The 18942-nt window shown below is 50.6% G+C and overlaps 1 long non-coding RNA gene across 1 annotated transcript in view; it reads right to left on the bottom strand.

Annotated features, from left to right (window-relative positions):
• Positions 1-5754: 5754 nt before the first annotated feature.
• LOC144822033 (uncharacterized) overlaps positions 5755-18942 on the bottom strand; it is a 362713-nt gene continuing 349525 nt past the window's right edge. The window contains exon 3 of the long non-coding RNA XR_013608531.1: positions 5755-8416. This is a non-coding gene — a long non-coding RNA (uncharacterized LOC144822033). The remainder of the gene's footprint in view (positions 8417-18942) is intronic.

Genomic DNA, 18942 nt, shown 5'->3' with positions numbered 1-18942 from the left:
CCAAATAAATCGCCCACCAGTTCAACTCCTGCCTCCGTCCAAGGTACCAATCTACGCTGCATCAGTCGCCCCTGCGGTGTTGGTGGCCCTAACAAAGGAATATTATCAGCGTAGGGTTTGACCCCCGACGTGTACGCTAACGCCTTCCGCCAGCACATCAGGGCGGTGTATAGCAGGGGATGGCAGTCTCGGGGGATCCTAGCCCCAGGTAGTAGGAGGGAATGTAATTCTCCGCGCTTCAATTGGTCTGTCGAGAAGTCAATTTCGTGTAGGTTTCTGCCCGCCACCCAGCGGGACAACCACTGTAGTTGACTTGCATAATAATAACCCCGCAGGTCCGGCACTCCAAGGCCTCCGATCCTGGTGCCGAGCTGTAGCTTTCTGAGGCTTATTCTCCGTCGCCCAGAACCCCAGACTAGGTTAATCAGGATCGTATTCAGGGTAGTAAAGATATGCTGTGGGAGAAGCACCGGTAGGTTCACAAAATAGTATAACATACGGGGAAGCATGACCATTTTTGAGACCGCTATCCTACCCATAATGGACAGGGGTAAGGATGTCCAGAAGGTCACACTACTACGGAGATTGTTAATGGCCTTTCGGACATTACCTTCAATCTGATCTTCAGGCAATATATAAACGTTGATGCCTAAATACTTGAATGTGGTCTGTGCTATCGGTATCTGATATCCGCCGTATTGCATGTGGGGGGGTCGGCGCAGCTCTTGGAAATAAAAACCTACCGATTTCGCTGGGTTAATTGCTGGACCCGACACGGCCTCAAAGCGGTCAAAGACAGTCACTATGGGCGTGTGGTCTGCCCCCAGGTCCTGGAAGTACAACAAGATAGCGTCGGCATAGATCGATATCAGGTTATGTGTCCCCCTTATGGTGATGCCCACTCTATCCGCTCTAGCCCGGAGGGCTATCGCTAGGGGCTCCAATGTCAGGACAAACAATAAGGGGGACAGTGGGCATCCCTGTTGGGTGCCTCTGTGAATAAAGTAGTCAGCCGAGATATATCTGCCTGTGCGCGCCCTGGCCGACGGGTTCGTATACAATAATCTTATCCATTTTAGCAAGGATTCGGGGAAACCAAAACGTCGCAAGACTTCAAACATGAAAGTCCCTGAAAGGGAATCAAACGCCTGCCTAAGGTCCAGCACTACACAGCTGGCCTGCAGAAGGTCTTGTGGCGTAGCGGACATAAGGGCATTCAGTCTCCGCGTATTTTGGGAAGTACTCCTCCCTGGGAGGAATCCGCATTGATCCGGATGTATGAGGCCAGGGAGATGGGCCTGCATCCGCAACGCAATAGCTTTGCTAAGGATCTTGTACTCTGTGGAGAGCATCGAGAGGGGTCTATAATTAGTCAAATCTAGGGTATCTCTTCCAGGTTTGGGTATGGACGTCACTACGGCCTGCATCGTCAAGGCAGGTAGGTGACCGGACTCATATGACGTCTTATAGATTTTCTCCAGTATAGATACTAGAGTGGTAGAATAGGTCTGGTAGAATTCCACAGGTAACCCGTCCATGCCGGGCGTTTTACCTCGGTTAAGTGTGCGGATGGCTACTCGGATTTCCTGCTGCGTGATAGGGCCATCCTTCTCCGTCTGCGCATCCCTAGTCAGGACAGGGAAGGGTAAGTCTCTCAGGAAGTCTGAGATTTCCTCCACGTCTTCGGTGGGAAAAGGGGCGTTTAACGCTCTCAAGTGGTCTCGGAAGGCAAGGTTGATATCAGACTGGGTAGTCCCAATCCGTCCTGCCGCATTCCTAACTTGGGTAATCACCAGAGCTACAGGACTGTCCCGTATCACGCGGGCCAGCAGGGCTCCCGACCTGTCTGTTTCGGCTTGTTGGCGACGTAAGTAGTCCTTGTAGTTTATGACTCGCAGTGGTTCCAGCAACTCTGCATGTTCTATATTGCAATTCCCCTTTCCGTCCGGGGTCTACACTCGCCGCCGTTTCTAAGTGTTTCAAGCAGTCTTCGACTTCGCAAAGCTGCCTGTGGATTTCCTGTCTAGCCCCCACTAACTGTCCTATGGCCACCCCCCTGATTACGACCTTCATGGCATCCCACACCATTAGATTGGATGTTGCTGTGTCCCAGTTTTCCTGGAAGTAATTGTCTGGTGTTTCCGCCATCGATGCACGGAAGGGGCCATCCTCCAACAGTAGGGAAATGAGCCTCCAGGTAGGTACTGGGGACGGTACCCTCCCCCATCGCAAATCTAGCGTTAGGGGTCTGTGGTCGGAGAAGGTTTTGGCTAGGTATTCAGGGGACACGCATTTGGACAGCAGGGAGCTGCTGCATAGAAATCTGTCAAGGCGGGTATGGAGATTATGCACTGGGGAGTAATACGAGTATTCTTTATGATTGGGATTCAATGAGCGCCAGACGTCTACTAGTCCCCACCCCGTGAGCCAAGTCCTGAAACAATCCGCTAGTCTGCGCACCCCAGTTGTCTGAAGAGGGGGGTGCGATCTATCTAGGTCCACGTCTATGACCATGCTCCAGTCTCCACCCAGTATCCAGGGGATGTCTGCCCAATCCGCCAGAGCCCGTCCCACCTTTGCTAGGAATGTGTCTTGTTCAAAGTTCGGGGCATATATGCTGCCCAGAACCAGCAGTGTGCCTTTCACCAGTATATACCTCCCCTGGTCATCTTCTCTTCTCTCTAGCTCCACAAAGGGAGTGCCATGCCGCACCCATATAGTAGCCCCTCTAGAGAAGGCAGAGTACGAGGTAGAGAACACAGTACCCCTCCATTTTTTCCGCAATGTTTGTGCTTCAGACAGTTAAGTGGGATTCTTGCATGAACGCTATTTGAGTGTGATGACGGAGTAAGAATGCATGTATCTGATGCCTCTTATGTATAGCACCAAGTCCCCGTACATTCCAGGTTGCCAGCCTGTAGTTTTCTATTATGTCAGCCATAGTCGAACTTAAGCTCCACAAGTAACATCATCAAGCTCTGAGTGGCATGTAGTAACAGCCCTAGCCAGGAGACGTACGTCTGCCCACCCCTGCCCAGAACTCTTGTGGCGCAGCTTGAAAACATTGCTGTGCCGAACAATAAATTAACAACCATAACAATCCACTCATTGGTGCATACGCCTTTGGGGGGCTGGCCAAGCACCGTTCTATGCCGCCTGTTCATTCGTGTTGCCGCCGCCGGCTCTACGGCGCCGCCGGGGAAAGCTTTGTTTGAACATCGATTCCGTGGGGCCGCCTCGAGGGCCCAGCAGTAGGCATCAGCAGTCCTCGGGAGTGCACAGGGTCGTCAGATCTACATATTATAAGTGCTCTCTGAGAAGTGTGGGAAAATCCGAGCCCGGACCTATCCTCCATGTATCCCAGCAACACACCTCCCGGTCGCCCCTAGGCCCCTCCTCCAGCCCACAGAGCACAGCAACATGTAAGTGGCACAACTGAAAAAGGATATCAATAGTTTGTGTGGCCTCGGCCAAATTCACACCGAGGGGTTACTCCTGTGCATTGTCCAGTAAGTCATTTGCTGCTCCCGGCGTCACTGTCTGAAATAGGAGCACACTGTGTTCCGAGTCCGAGTGTATGGTGCTATCTTCCGTGTCCGTATTATTCGTTTCCTGTTCGTCTCTGAAGGTGCCCACCATGGCCACCGCGTTCATCTGGTCGTCCTTCTGTTGCGTTTTGGAGGGTCTACGCCTTTCCGATCTCGGGGCCTGTGTGGGAGATGCCCTGCCAGTACGAGTCAGGGCTTGACCGGAGCTGCCGGCCGACGCGTCCGGGGCCTCCCTTTGACTGCCTTCTATGTCCATCACCTCCAGCCATTCCTCCACGTCGGTGGGGCTCTCGAAGAAGTGCGTTTTCTTGTCATGTATGATCTTTAGGCGGGCCGGGAACAACAACGTGTATCTGAGTTTAACCTTCTGGAGCCTCCGCTTGACCTCGAAGTAGGAGGAGCGCTGTTTTTGCACTAAGGTAGTATAATCCGGGTATAGGGAGATGCGTTGATTCTCATATTCTATGAGAGACTTTTCCCGGGCCTTCTGGAGTAGGATATCCCTATCCCGATAATTTAGGATCTTGACAATCAGCGGGCGTGGCGGCCGGCCAGGTCTCGGTTGTCCAGTAGGGATGCGGTGCGCCCTTTCCACACAGAAGAATGGTGACAGGCTCTCTGTGTCGACATGGTCCCTGAACCACTGCTCCATGAACTCCGCTGCGTGTGTCCCCTCACTTCGTTCCGGAAGGCCAATAAAGCGAATGTTGTTGCGTCGGTTGCGGCCTTCAGCATCTTCCGCCCGGTCTGTTAGGGATGCCACCTGTTGTTGTAGTTGGTGGATGGAGGCAGTGTGCTCCGTTACCACCAGGGACAAGTCTGCGAGCAATGTGCCTTGATCTTTGACCTTGTCGGCCAATTTGCCGTGATCAGCCTTCAGTAATGAGAGGTTAGTGGTGATAGCACCCATCTGTGCCTCCATGGCAAGCCTGGAGTCCCTGATTTCTTTCAGTATCATGTCCAGTTTATCAGCGTGTTGGACCCCAGCAGGATTCTGTTCGGTTGTTCCCGGTGCGGTCCCCTCAGGTATGGTGTCCGAAGCAGGTCCTGCAGCCATTGAGCCGTCTCGGCCATCCAGTATCCTGGACCCCTTCCGGACCATGGTGATCCTCGCCTGGTATGCTCGCTGTTCAGGGGCAGGTTACCGCCCGCAGCGTGTCCTCAGGTGTCTGGTGTCCCGCACCCTCCGAGAGTCCCCTTCGCCGCGTCTCCAATATGCGCCAGTGGAGTCCGCCAGGCAATGCGGGATTTATCCAGGTTTCCACGAGGAGGAGGGAGCTCCGGGCTGCCCTGCCCACTCATTCACCGTCCTCCGGGGTCCACAGTCTGCGGGCAGGGAGGGGCTGCGGTCCGGGAGACGGGGCAACCCAGCTCGAGGCCACCCAGATCACAGCGGGAGCCCCGGCAGCTGCCACCCGACTCCGGTATCGCCCGGTATCTTCTCTGCGCCTCCGGGGTCAGCCCCGTAGTCCTCCGCCCTTCGATGTATGGGCCGACGTCAGCACGGCCTCTGTGCGCAGCCATCCCCGTGGGGGGGAGGAAAAGGCCTCAGGGCACAGCGGTAAGGACCCTCCAGATGGCACCCGCCTCTCCCCCCTACCTGCCGATCCAAGTTGTAGATGTCCGACCCCAGTTTTTAGTGTCCCTAGGTCCCAGGGTCGTCGCTCCGATCCGGAACACCCCGGCTTGGGGCCTCTCGTGAGGAGTCCACTCCCGGTCCGGAATCAATCCGGCGGGCGACCATGTCAGTCCCCCGCTCCCGACCGGCAGGCAAGGGAGCGGGCACTCCAAAACGTCCCTCGCAGGTCTCGGTCCGGCACTTCCGGTGATAGGCACACCGCGTTCCACCGGCCCGCCTCAAAATCCACGTCCCGGCTTCTGGCAGGGAAGTAGGCCGCACTCGTTTCCGGAGTGTCAGCCCGCGATCCGGGGCCGTCAGAGACGCCAAATCTCCCCACCTCCTCCGGGGCCCGCAGCGCTTCAAAGGCAGTGCTTTGTTGATTGCTTTGCACCCCTCAGAGGCCCGTTCCAGGATCTCGATTCCCCGGCGGCACCGGAGCTCTAGCAGACTCCGTCCGCCATCATGGCTTGCTAGCCACACCCCCCGCCCTTTACCCTTAAGGGATTGTGGAAACAGTACATTACTTGTCGCTCTGTCACTCATGCTCAATTAGTCCCAGAGAGATACACAGAATAAATGGTAGGATAGTTTTTAATAAGCATTTATTGAACCAGCGTCATTTTAGTATAAAACATATGTGTTGCAACAATCAGTAGACAGAAGCTAACGTAAGAGAATACAAGTACCAAAAGAATATATAAATGGTAGAATTCTACCATGGTGCTGAAACAGTAAATATATGCAGGCATATAATCATGACAGTAATCAAGTGTACTCCTACTATGCGGACCCTACCTAAGTGTACCTAGCATGTATGTGGGTGTAAAGCCAACAATCCTCTCGGAAAGAGCCAACCCCATTACCTGTTGGGAGAGAATGAAGGACCCCGTCTTGATCTCGAGTTGGACACACTGCAAAGGATGTCAGACCACTGCTTGTTGAATCGTTCAGCAGGCCAGGACCCCAGTGTCTTGTGCCAGTGTGGAAGCTTCTTCTCTTTCAATCTAGTGTAGGTATGGTTCTTTTATACCATAAAGATAGCCTTGGGTTCCTTACACAATCTATGTGTTGTAAGTAGGATTATATAAATGAGCCAAAATCAATACCTGCAATTATGCAAAGCAGTTCTTTTGCCCTAGGATGAAGATGACCATAACTTTTATACAGATTATGTGCATGCTGTTATGCACGTCATGTCAGGCGTCAGGCTGGTTTCAAGGAAACTGATCGACCTTTATTCAGCACATAACTGGGTAAAAGATCAGTGCTAGAACCGTTATGCAGAGCAAGGTATGACAAATGTAGGTGAAAGATCATTTAACTATTTAGGCCTATATTGGGGTACATACCACCCACTCCTCATCCGAAGGTCGATAAGGTAAACTGATGCTAAAATATGCCTAGTAAAAAGCATAAAAACATTTTCCTAAAAATCAGTGTCTAAAAACATCTAAAAACATGGTATATGTAAAAGCGATGCTATTAAAATTCAAAAAGCTCTACGTCCTCTAAAAAGTCAATATATGATCAAACTGACTGAGCACGCCAAAAGCCATGGTGCTCAGAGAGAACAGAAAAATAATACAAAGCGTTGTTTCGCATTCCAATTTGGCTTGTTTTGGAGGGCTGAATTGTTCCCATCACACATTGAGCCAAATGTTTATGTGTCCTGAGTAGGAAACGTAACATTACGGTCGCTCGCATTAGCAGATGACGTCCCTGTAACACCTTTTGTATCAGGTCAATGGAGCAAAGGTGATTCTCTTCAGCCCCCACAGCAGCTGCTTAGGAAACACTCATTACCTGTGTGTCTGAAGTAGAGCCGGCTCTACGAATGCCGTCATCAACAAGGGAATATTCTGAGGACACTGTAATAGGTGGGCCTTTAAGGGGTCCAGTAATATGTCTATGTCCGGTGGTGCAACCGATGGAAGGGTCAGATGTGGCAACACACATTCGTACCTGTAGAATAGGCAGCGGAGCACAGGCAAGATGCAGTCAACCCGAGACTGGTCTGAACAATAGGAACCAATGCTTGCATTGGCTTCCAAAGACGAGGTGTGCCTAGATGAAGCACCATGCGTTCACGATCCATCTCTTGAGGAACTGGGACGTCCATTGCTAAGCAGGAAAATTAAAACCAGGATACCCACTACAAATAGTAGGACCAGCGGAAGTACCCCCAATACGGTTAACTCTATCTATTTTACGCGATCTCTCAGCAGCCTCCTGTTGAGAGATTTTCCATAGCTCATTGTAAATAGCCTATAGGACATGCTTTTGACATGGCTTCTGGGTCCCTAACAAAAAATCCCTAAGATCAATGTCATCTGTGAGAAGGGATAAGCGTTGTTTCACTTGGGACCGTGTTGAGGTCTTTAGACACTCTAGGCATAACTTTCCAACACTGTAAGATGTCACCACCCCCGTGTTCTTGTTGTACATAGTGCTGGTCAGGCCTATGGATACTAAACCCTTCGGTGGTACCCTTGAATCTTGACTGACACTTAATTGTGTCGATTGGCCAAACCAACCATCCATTCCAATTGGGATCTGATGAATTGTAAGAACCATTGTGTGGCCGTGACATGTAGTATGGCATCTACCGTACTCCCACTGTGTAGTGTCTAATTTTGCCAATCTGTGAAGTGTGCAAGTGAGGCAATCCGAGGTGTGTTCAAATCCTTGACCTTGGCCAACCCAAGAAAGGAAGTCTGTTGCAATGTGTCGTTCAGGAAGATTATCTGATGTAGTATGAAGCACGCTCTAATTAAGGCCTCAGTTCCCTGAACTTGCAAATCTTTAGTGCCCCAGGCAGATTTTGTGTCTATAGTGTCCCTCCAAAAGGTGAAACCCTGTAAAGACAATTGAAAATACAGCAGATTGCTCAAAATTGGACAGCATAGTATTTACAGTTTCAAAGTCCCAATCATCAGATAAAGTACTAGTGGTGATGAAATCACTTACAGAAATTTTAAATACGTTTGGTATTTTTAAAAGTTCGGTAGGACCATATACATCACAGGAAAATCTGTCCCAAACTATTCCTTCAGGAACTGGAACTGCTGTAATGTTCATGAAGGAGAGATCCTCTGTTTGCAATGTGATGATGCATGCAGTTTCAGGACCAAGTTCACATGTTGGACTGCAAACGTTCTGGGAGGTAAGGTCCATTCAGGAGCAGGAAAAAGACAGTCACTACACCTATTCAGAGGACTAGGAACCGCAGACCAATTGCAATCCAAAGCTGTAGTCGAGGAAAACAAAAGTAAGTCATTTTCAGCCAAAAGTAGAAATCACACATTTGTTATTTGTGGGAAACATGAGCTGGTGGTGACTTGGGTTCACTTGGATCCAAAGAGAAAGTATCAAAATAGATAACATAGCCAGACGCAGTTCGACCCTTGACCCTATCATCAAGCAGGTCACTCCCCTCACCACCACGCAGCCCCCCCTGTGTGACCTGCGCCCCCGCTGCTGCAGCTCATATTTTCGTCTGTGCCCCGCTTCTACCACCTACATTTTTGCCTTACTGTATTCATTGTGCTTCTTCTGTATTGCTCATTCTGGTTTGTTCTGCTGTCCACCCTTGTGCCCCCATTTCTCCTTGTGCCCCCATTTCACCTTGTGCCCTCTTTTTTCTTCTTGTGTCCCCCTTGGCCTCTGTTAACCCTCTGTTAACCCCGCCCACTCCCCCCTTCAAGGATTCCCGCTGCTGCGTCCACTGCAGCCCCGCCCACCTGCAAACCCATTCCCCACCCCGCTCCCGCCTCCCAGCTGCTCCTCCCTCCCACATCCCCTCATATGGAGGCCGCGCAGTGGTAGAGAGAGCAACTCTTGACCCTGTCATCAGGCAGGTCACTCCCCTCACCGCCACACTGCCCCCCTGTGTGACCTGAGCCCCCGCTGCTGCCGCTCGTATTTTTGTCTTTCTCCTTGTGCCCCCTTTTTCTCCTTGTGCCCCTATTTCACCTTCTGCCCTCTTTTTTCTTCTTGTGTCCCCTTGACCTCTGTGACCCCCGCCCGCTCCCCTCTTCAGGGTTTTCCGCCGCTGCGTCCCCTGAGGCCCGCCCCTCTGCAAACCCATTTGCCACTCCGCTCCCGCCTCCCAGCTGCTCCTCCTTCCCACATCCCCTCATATGGAGGCCACACAGCCCGTCTGCACCCGTCCGAGCTTGGACCGCGCCCAGCGCCAGGACCCCTGGCCACCACAAACGCCACGAGGCCTGCCTCTGCTACAACTCCAGCACCCTCTACGAACTCAACGCCGGATGAACATGTACCTGCTGTCTGGCCGCCCGAAGCGCACACAAGGGCCCTCCTCCTGCCAGAACTGCAGCTTCACCAGCATCCCACCCTCCAACCCACCCACTGAAGAACGCAACTTCCTTAGATGCATCCAGCTCAACACCCGCTCTGTCCGCAAACATGCCATCGAACTCTGGGCCCTACTCGACACGAACACCTCAGACGTTGCCTTCCTGACGGAGACCTGGTTGACCCCCTCCTCGGCACCCGACACCGCCATAGCCATCCTGGAAGGCTACAAGATCACCCGCAAGGACCGCACCAAGGAGTAGGAGGAGGAATTGCTATCGTTCACAGAAACACTCTCAAAATCTCAACAGACGCCGAGGACACCCTCAGCACCGCCGAACACCTGCACTTCAAGATCCACACCGACCTCAACACCACCGTCAGAGGCACCCTAATCTACAGACCCCCCCAGACCCTGACTGCAGTTCAGCGACTCCATCGCGACTTCATCAGCACACACGCCCTCGCCTCAACTGACTACATCCTCCTCGGGGACCTGAACTTCCACCTCGAGAACAACAACGACTCCAACTCTTCCACGCTGATCGCCAACGTCACCAACCTTGGACTCATACAACTCGTCACTACACCCACCCACTCCACCGGTCACACGCTTGACCCCATCTTCTCAGCTAGCACCCACGTCTTCTTTAAACACAGTACCGAACTCCATTGGACCGACCACCGCTGCATCCACTTCACCTTCTGGAAACCCACCACACACCACCGCACCCAGCAGATGCCCCGCTGCAGCTGGAGCAAGGTCACAGAGGACCAGCTAACCACCGCCCTTGCCCAGAGAACACCCTCAGACCCGACCAACCGCAATGCCGCATCCCGCAGCCTCAGAAAATGGATCGACGACTGCGCCAACACCCTCGCCCCGCTTAAGAAGCCCCCAACACCCACACCAGCAAGAGAGCCAGCTGGATCTCCGAAGACCTCCAGGCCTCGAAGCGAACCTGCAGAATGCTGCACAGCCCACAGGAACACCACCCGCCAACACCACCACCTCATCAGATCCGCCAAAAGGGCTTCCTTCAAAGACCGCCTAGACAACAACGCACATAACAGCAAGGAGCTCTTTAGCATTGTGAAGGAACTCTTCAATCCCAGCTCCAACACCAACGACATTCCACCATCACAAGACCTGTGCAACTCGCTGGCCACCTTCTTCCATCGCAAGATCGCAGACATCCACGACAGCTTCGACGCCGTCACCACCCTGGCTACCGCCAATACCCATGCCCCACGACCACCTCCCGCACCAACCACCTGCTCGCCTGGACCAACATCAACGAGGACGACACCACAAGATCGTGAACACCGTCCACTCCGCATCCCCGGAAGACCCCTGCCCACACCACATCTTCAACAAAGCCGGAAGCACCATCGCACCCACCTCCGGAAAATCATCAACATCTCCTTCGAGACAGCAACCTTCCCGGAGACCTGGAAGCACGCAGATATCAACGCCCTACTCAAGAAACCCAAGGCGGACCCCAAGGACCTCAAGAACTTCTGACCCATCTCCCTGCTCCCGTTCCCGGTGAAGGTCATAGAAAAAGCCGTCAACACACAACTGACCAGCTTCCTTGAAGAGAACAACATCCTGGACCAGTCCCAGTCCGGGTTCCGCAGCAACCACAGCACCGAAACTTCCCTCATCACCGCCACCGACGACATCAGGACCCTGCTCGACAACGGAGATACCGCGGCCCTCATCCTTCTGGACCTGTCAGCCGCCTTCGACACGGTCTGCCACCGCACACTAAGAGCACGCCTCCATGATGCCGGAATCCAAGAGAAGGCCCTGGACTGGATCACCTCCTTGCTCTCCGGCAGAACTCAGAGTGTTCGCCTCCCCCCTTCCGCTCCGAAGCCACCGAGATCATCTGCGGCGTACCCCAAGGCTCATCCCTCAGCCCAACGTTGTTCAACGTCTACATGGCACCGCTCGCCCACGTGGCCCGACAGCACGACCTCAACATCATCTCCTACGTCGATAACACCCTGCTGATCCTCTCCTTCACCAATGATCCCCACGCCGCCAAAACTAACCTCCACCAAGGAATGGAGGCCGTCGTCGACTGGATGAGAAACAGCCGACTGAAGCTGAACTCGGACAAGACGGAGGTCCTCATCCTCGGATCCACCCCCTCGGCCTGGGACGACTCTTGGTGGCCGACTGCACTAGGAGCACCCCCTATACCCACCGACCATGCACGCAACCTAGGGATCATCCTCTACTCCACCCTCTCATGATGAAGCAGGCCAACGGCGTCTCCTCCTCCTGCTTCAACACCCTCTGCATGCTTTGCAGGATCTTCAAGTGGATCCCCACCGAAACCAGAAGGACGGTCACCCAGGCCCTCGTCAGCGGTAGACTGGACTACGGCAACGCACTCTACGCAGGAGCCCCAACCAAACTCCTGAAATGGCTCCAACGCATCCAGAACGCCTCCGCACCACTGATCCTCGACATCCCTTGCCGCAGCCACATCACACCTCACCTGAGAGACCTGCACTGGCTCCCCATCAACAAGAGGATAACCTTAAAACTCCTCACCCATGCACACAAGGCACTCTACGACACCGGACCAGCTTACCTCAACAGCCGACTCAGCCTCTACACCCCCACCCACCAGCTACGCTCCACGGACTACGCCCCCTCGCCACCGTCCCCCGCATCTGAAGAGTGACTGCCGGCGGCAGATCATTCTCCCACCTCGCCACCAAGACGTGGAACACCCTCCCCTCCTGCCTACAGCAGACCGAAGACATTCTAACCTTTAGGAGACTCCTCAAGACCTGGCTCTTCGAACAGTAGCAGCGTTCCCCCCCAAAGTGCCTTGAGACCCTCACGGGTATGTAGTGCGCTTTACAAATGCTATGATTGATTGATTGATTGATTGATTGATTGATCTATTTTGGGTAGCTCACCAGGTTTTGTAGAACTGGCAGATGTCTCCTGACGAGAAATATTCACATAAATGTTGGTATTAGGCCGAATTGAGATCTGTGTTTCTTATGTAGTTTGTTGCTGTCCAATTTCAACAGGTTCAAGTTCCATTCCATTGTTGGTAACTCCTTCACTTCATAGAGTAGGATCTTCAAAAGTTATTAATCTTTCTGTCTAAACTTCCTTGTATGATAGCGAGAGGAGATCTGGTGCTACCCAGGAGCCCAAGCGGCCTACTGTTGAGTATCTGCCACATGGTGTGGTTTGATCAGATCAATTAAGAGGAATCTCTTTTCCTTCTTGCAGGCAAGAGGCGGAAGAAGTACTGTTCTTGTTCCTTTGGCAGCCAGGACAGGTACAGGTACTCTGTAAGATGGCCCAAATTCGTTTTTGTTCACAATCTTTTCTCTGACCAGGTCCCCAATCTTCGGGAGCCAGGCAGGTCTTGCCGAACAGCTTTTACTTCCCCAGTGGTGGTACGTTTTACTTTGACATTGCTTTGTAATGCCCAGAATTCATTGAGTTCCTGTAAAACATCCAAATTATAATTGATGTCAAATGGTTTTTCATCCGCCCCTGTGCTGCCACAGTCGATGTCAGATACCCACATTCTAATCCCAAACAGGACTTTATATGGAGTACGACCCCCCACCCTGGGAACTTCTTGGCATGTTGTTAAGTGCCCTCTGGACCCCATATAGGTGACTGACCCAACTGCCACCTAAGCATAATACCCTTGTTGTTCAGGATTGCTGAAAGTCCCGGTTTTTCCTCTCCACAATTGAATTTCCCTCTGGATGATACGGGTAGGAGTACCACAAGACCACATCCAAACTTCCCATGGCCTGTGAACTAAACACAGGGCCACGATCGGAATGTAATGTGCCAATTGCTTATGTCCCTTTGAAGGCTCGCAAATCCTTTGTAACAGTTTGGGTGTCAGCTGAGTACTGAGGCCAAACCCACAGGAATCTAAAGCATGAATCCACTGCCACCAAAATTTACTTGTAAGCCCCGTCAGATTTTAAGGGCTGAAGTGATCAAAATAGACACATGTGAGATGTCTGTCTGAAATCAGTAGTGGTGCTTGTGGTGGATGTGCTATGGTGGAACCTTTCATCTGCTGACAGATGTCGCACTTAAGGACAAAGCCCTTGGTATGTTTAGTAAGACCTGCCCACCAATAACGCTGCTTTAATAGTGAAACAGTAGCAGTGATACCTATGTGTGCTCAACACAGACCCTCGTGTGCAGCCAGAATTAATCCTAATCTGGAATCCATGTTTGGTATTACTATATCCCCCACTCCTGGAACTTGAACATATGGAATGTTTTGTGCATCAAACTTGTAGGAGTACTTGAGTGGAAAACCTACTGGCAAGGCTGAGCGGTTGTGCATGGCGTTTACAGCTATCAAAGTCAAAGTCAAAAAAGGCTTTATTTCGATAAGAACATATCATAAAAGCTTCACATTAAAAAAGACACAGTTTAGGATAAAAACATGAGATAATCTATTTACACCAATTTTGAGTTCATTATTTACAAGATACAAAACATTACAGGCAATTAATTTAAAATCTAATTAAACATTTCATTTAAGCCTTTTGCTTCTAATTTGCCATGCTCATGCTAAAAATTTAGACAGGCCACGAGCATAGACTGGCTGTGCGTCTGCTATTAAGATGCGCAACGCCTCATTGTGGGACCTAGTGCCTAACAACCGACACAATGGTTTAAGCCACCTATCTCTTGGGTGCGTGTACTCCGGACACTCGAACATGAAATGCGTTATAGTTTCTGGCCTGGTTGAGCAGATGGGGCAAAATACTGTTGTCTGAGCTGGGGGTTTCCAGCGAGCTGTAAGAGCTCGCACAGGGAGAGACCCAACCCTGAATCTGAAGTAAAGGGCCCTATCAAATGGTTTGCAGATGATGTCCAAATAAAGTCGCGGATCGGTAGATCCTTAAACTTCAGAAAATCATCCGTAAGCCTACCCAGATCATGGTTGGTACTAGTTTGAAACGCAACCCAATTCCAATACAGGCTCTTTAAGGTTGTTTTTGGGGGAGAGGACCTGCCATCCCATGCCTCTCTTAGACCCAGATTACCAAGCAAGGCTTTTAAATCTTTTAACCACTTTATTTTGTGCCATCCAGGCAATGACATGACTTCAGATAGCCCTTTAGCGTATTTGGACAATTCCGGTACTCGCCACTTGCCCATAAGAGCAACGGCCGCAGTTTTGCCAGATCGCTAATAGGGCGACAACCTAGGTCCAGGATAAGTGGTATCATTGGGGTGCTCTGGGGGAGTGACAAGAGGGCCCTATAAAATTTATTTTCAGACCTCGTTAGTTCGTCTATACTGTTTGTACCCCATAGCTCTGCCCCGTAAAGAGCAGCGCTAACACCCTTAGCCTTATAGATGTCAACTACTGGGGCTATTGGTCTTATTAAGCAGGAACGCTGCTCCTTGAGCAATGCTCCAGCTACCCTCTTATGGGTTAGCAGCATTTTGCAAAGGTGTGGGGTCCACTACATGGTGTATGATATTCGTATACCCAAGTAGTCGAACACAGTGACCCTTTCCAAGGGGACAAGATTCAGGGTAGGGACTCGGGCAAGATTTTTTGGGGGATTCATCACTAGATATTTTGTTTTATCAGTGTTAATTGCTAGGCCCCGCTCCGAGCAGAAAATCTGGAAGTTGTCAAGGAGTTTTTGCAAGCCCATAGGAGATTTGGACAACTAAAGCGTGTTGTCCGCAAATAGGAGGGTAGGTATTCGATCGCCCGCCAGGGATGGTTCATCTGAAGGATCTTTTAAGAGATGCTCGACCACACCATTAATATACAATGAAAAAAGGGTGGGAGCAAGAACGCATCCCTGGCGGACCCCTCTCTCTACCGGGATTCTGTTGGTTTTTTCGCCCTCTGTACCCCATCTTATTTGGGCAAAATTACCATCAGGGAGCCTGACCAACATGGAGAGAATGTAACAAGGTAGCCCCATGTCGACGAGTACTCCCCAGAGAGCCTCCCTGGGTACAAGGTCAAAGGCAGTCTTTAGGTCGATAAAAGCGAGATAAAGACTGCCTTTGCCTATGACCACCACCTTCCAGTAAATTAGCATTAACCTAAACGCTTGCTCTATTGTGCCAGTTCCGGCCCTGAACCCTGCTTGGAAATCGGAGAGAATTTCATTTTCTTTGATCCATTGTAATATTCTCTCCAACAACACCTTATCAATAACCTTCTGGGTTGTGCCTAACAACCTTATGGGCTGATAATTAGAGGGGTCGTCCCTCATCCCCTTTTTAAAAATCGGCACTACCTCGGCCCCTTTCCAGGACTGGGGAATAGCAGCACCTTTGTCGATTGCAGTAAGCAAAGAATGAATGAACTTCCCCCATTTCAGCTTGTCCGAGCGAAGCAAGTCCCCAGGAATGCCATCTGGGCCGGCTGCTTTTTGGGGCACGATGGTACTAATTGCATACTCCACCTCCTTAATTGTGAAAGGGGACTCATTTGGGTCGCCTTTCAGAGCATGAAAATTGGATGAGGTTAGGGCGCTAGTCTCATGCTGGCTAGAATACAATTTTGAGAAGTGGTCGAACCAAGCTTGGCTAGTGATACTACATTTAATAAGATCACTATCTGGTCTATTTCTAGCTCTTATGGTGTTCCAGAAGCGCCTGGTATCCTTACTAGAGCTAGCCTCTTTTAAGGTTTGCCAATACTCATGTTCCCACTCCTTTTTTGCATTAGCTATCGCCTGCTTGTACTCTTTCCTGGCACACTGTATCAAGGGTTGTGACTTATCTTTGATCTCCTTGATCAGGGCTGATTTTTTATGACGGCAAGTAGGGGTGAACCAATCGTGCAGGCCCTTGGGTTTATGGGTCCTTATGGGCTTACCCCCAGACACTTGCTTCAGGAATAGTTTCCCTACTGTCTTAATGGTTTCCTGGAACACAAGTGTTGCCCTACCCAGAACTGGGTGGGCTTGGAGGATAATGTCCATCTCCCTTTGTGAAGTTATTAATGCTATATCAATAGCTTTTAGCTTGGATTCATCTAGGGCTACTTTACACCATTTGAAGCGTCTCCCACAATTAGATGAAAAATCTCTGGAGACAAACTCCAACTTATTGGGTATTTTTCCATTAATTTTGCTTGGCCACAAACTTTTAAGAGTTAGTGAAAGGAGATTGTGGTCGCTATCTATAGTAGGTATGACAGCCATATCCTTAACAAACTTCCATAGCTTAAAGTCAAGGAGGATATAATCGATCCTTGATGTACAGTTTGTCCTATTGAAAGTAGCGGCGCCCAAAGGGTCCGAAATGGTTCGACCGTTTACAGCTCTTAGCCCATACTCCATGGTCAGTGCGTTTAACTGGATCGCCCTTTGGGACCATCTTGCATCATCTTCGCCTAGATCTAAAATGTCCTCAGTCGCAAGAGGCTCATATGTACAATTAAAATCTCCTGCGACCAGAACTTGGCTACCTTCTTTGCAATCATTAAGTTCACTTTCAAGAATGGTTACTATCGGGGACAAAGAGCCATTTTTTGTTCCCCTGGCATAGATGTTAAATAGCTCGATGGGTTGCCCTCTATTAGAGCCCCTCAACGAAATTCTAGGAATATCTGGAGAGTTGCTCTGTTTTTGTGTAATGTAACAGCCCAGGGAGATGCTTACCCATATAAGAAGCCCTCCCGAAGGACGGCCCTTTCCTGTGGTTGGAGGTGTGACAGGCAAAAAGAAGGTGACATACCCAACTCTATGGAGGGGTTTCAAACTTCATGTCTCTTGAAAAATGCAAATCTGGTGCGCTTCTACCATGGTACTCCAGTGTGGTAAGCCTCATTTTCTGTGAATACCTGCTACATTCCAGCTAATGACCTTGAGCAGTTGAGTGTTATCTAGGACAGAGTTTATTAAGGAGTCTGGTCGTGCTCTAGGGGGATAGGTTTCAGTTACGATTGACTCTGAGGCTGGGATGATCCCGGGGGATATGCCCAAATTCAGGGCATCTTTCTGATTGGTTGGATGTGCTACTATGGTAAGAGGATCACTGATAGGATTATCTTGTGGATAAAATAAAAAGGAATCAATATGTCAATACCTTAAGCCAGGGCCATAATATTCTCGCCTGTTGCCAAAGTTTTGGGGTCGGCTGAATACAATAATCATTAAATAGCCCTCCCCAGGATAGGTGTCCATAGTTCTGCCATTGGGGGGGAGGCGCTTGGTGTTGCGGGTAGAAATACCCCAAACCAACTGCTCTTATTGTGCTATTACCAGGCCCGTTATAATGGTTGCAAATAGTCTTTACGGCGCTTGTATCCCGAAAATTAACTCTCCATAAACATTTTAAAAACTCTGCAGCCCCTTTCTATCTCGACACTGCGGGGGCCTCCCCGTCCCGCTCCGTCCAGGACCTGCGGATATCTACAGGAGCAAGGACGTGTGGTTGAGGCAGGCTGAGGCTGAGGCCCGAAGCATGAGGATTTCGTCTGTCAGTCCCGCGGCGCTTGACCAATTCCGCAGTACAACGCTGCAATTGTGGTAATTGCTTCATCCCATTCATCCCATCTATGCTTTCCAACTCTGCTCCAGCACACCTCGCCTCCTGGCGTTCTCTAAGAGTCTCTGAAAAGCTGCATCAGAGGCTCTGAGCTTCCACCTATCTACCTATCTACTATCCACAAGCCATACGAGAGGTGAGAGCCTGGCTGGGTGCGCGCGAGCGCGGCTGCCATTAGAGGCAGCTGCTAAGTAAGAGCCGGGGGGCAGTGAGCTAGGCAGGGCTGACTAGGTCTATCCTTGCCTGAGGCCCGTCCCTGTGTTCCCCGCTCGCCATCTATTACGCTTTTGCCATTTGTTATTGCTGCCTATCAGCGGCCCACTCTACCTAAAAGGCTTTTCATAAAAAGGCGCTGAAAAGCCTCTTCCGAAGTGTCTAAAAGCGCCAAGAGCACTTCTCAACCCAGCGCATTAGAGACTTTTTACGACCCTGGAAAAAAACTGTGGATGACTACACCCCAACTACCAACTCATTCTTCAATCACTTTGCAATCACTTTACAATCCTTTCAAAATCTGAGGTGATATTGGTTTTCTCGACATCTTGTTTAAATGTTTTTCCACTATAATGCGCACTAGGAGTAGCTCTCAACCACTAAACACTAACTGCCCTCACAAGTCCGCCAAGCGCCAGAAGTCTAAATTGCTATATCTACAAGAGACTGGTAGGGGTCTTCAATCTCCTCCCCGCCACCTGTACTTGGAGCGAGCTGAAGAGGCGGACGTGAGTCCTCCAAAGCACTCATCGGGTCGCCTAAAGGGCGATAAAATGGCACTTAATCATCCGCAAACAGCTCACTCGCAGTACTTAGTAAAAACTAAAAATAACAGCACTGCTGACATTAGAGAGCACTTTCCCAGGATCACCAAATTAAACCAAACCGCCCCTTATCCTCAATGCGGA

The sequence above is a fragment of the Lissotriton helveticus genome, chromosome 1_1 (genome assembly GCF_964261635.1).
Source record: "Lissotriton helveticus chromosome 1_1, aLisHel1.1, whole genome shotgun sequence".
NCBI classification, from domain to species: Eukaryota; Metazoa; Chordata; class Amphibia; order Caudata; family Salamandridae; genus Lissotriton; species Lissotriton helveticus.
The sequence above is the reverse complement of the archived record's forward strand: the minus strand, read 5'-3'. Positions and strand labels throughout refer to the sequence as shown.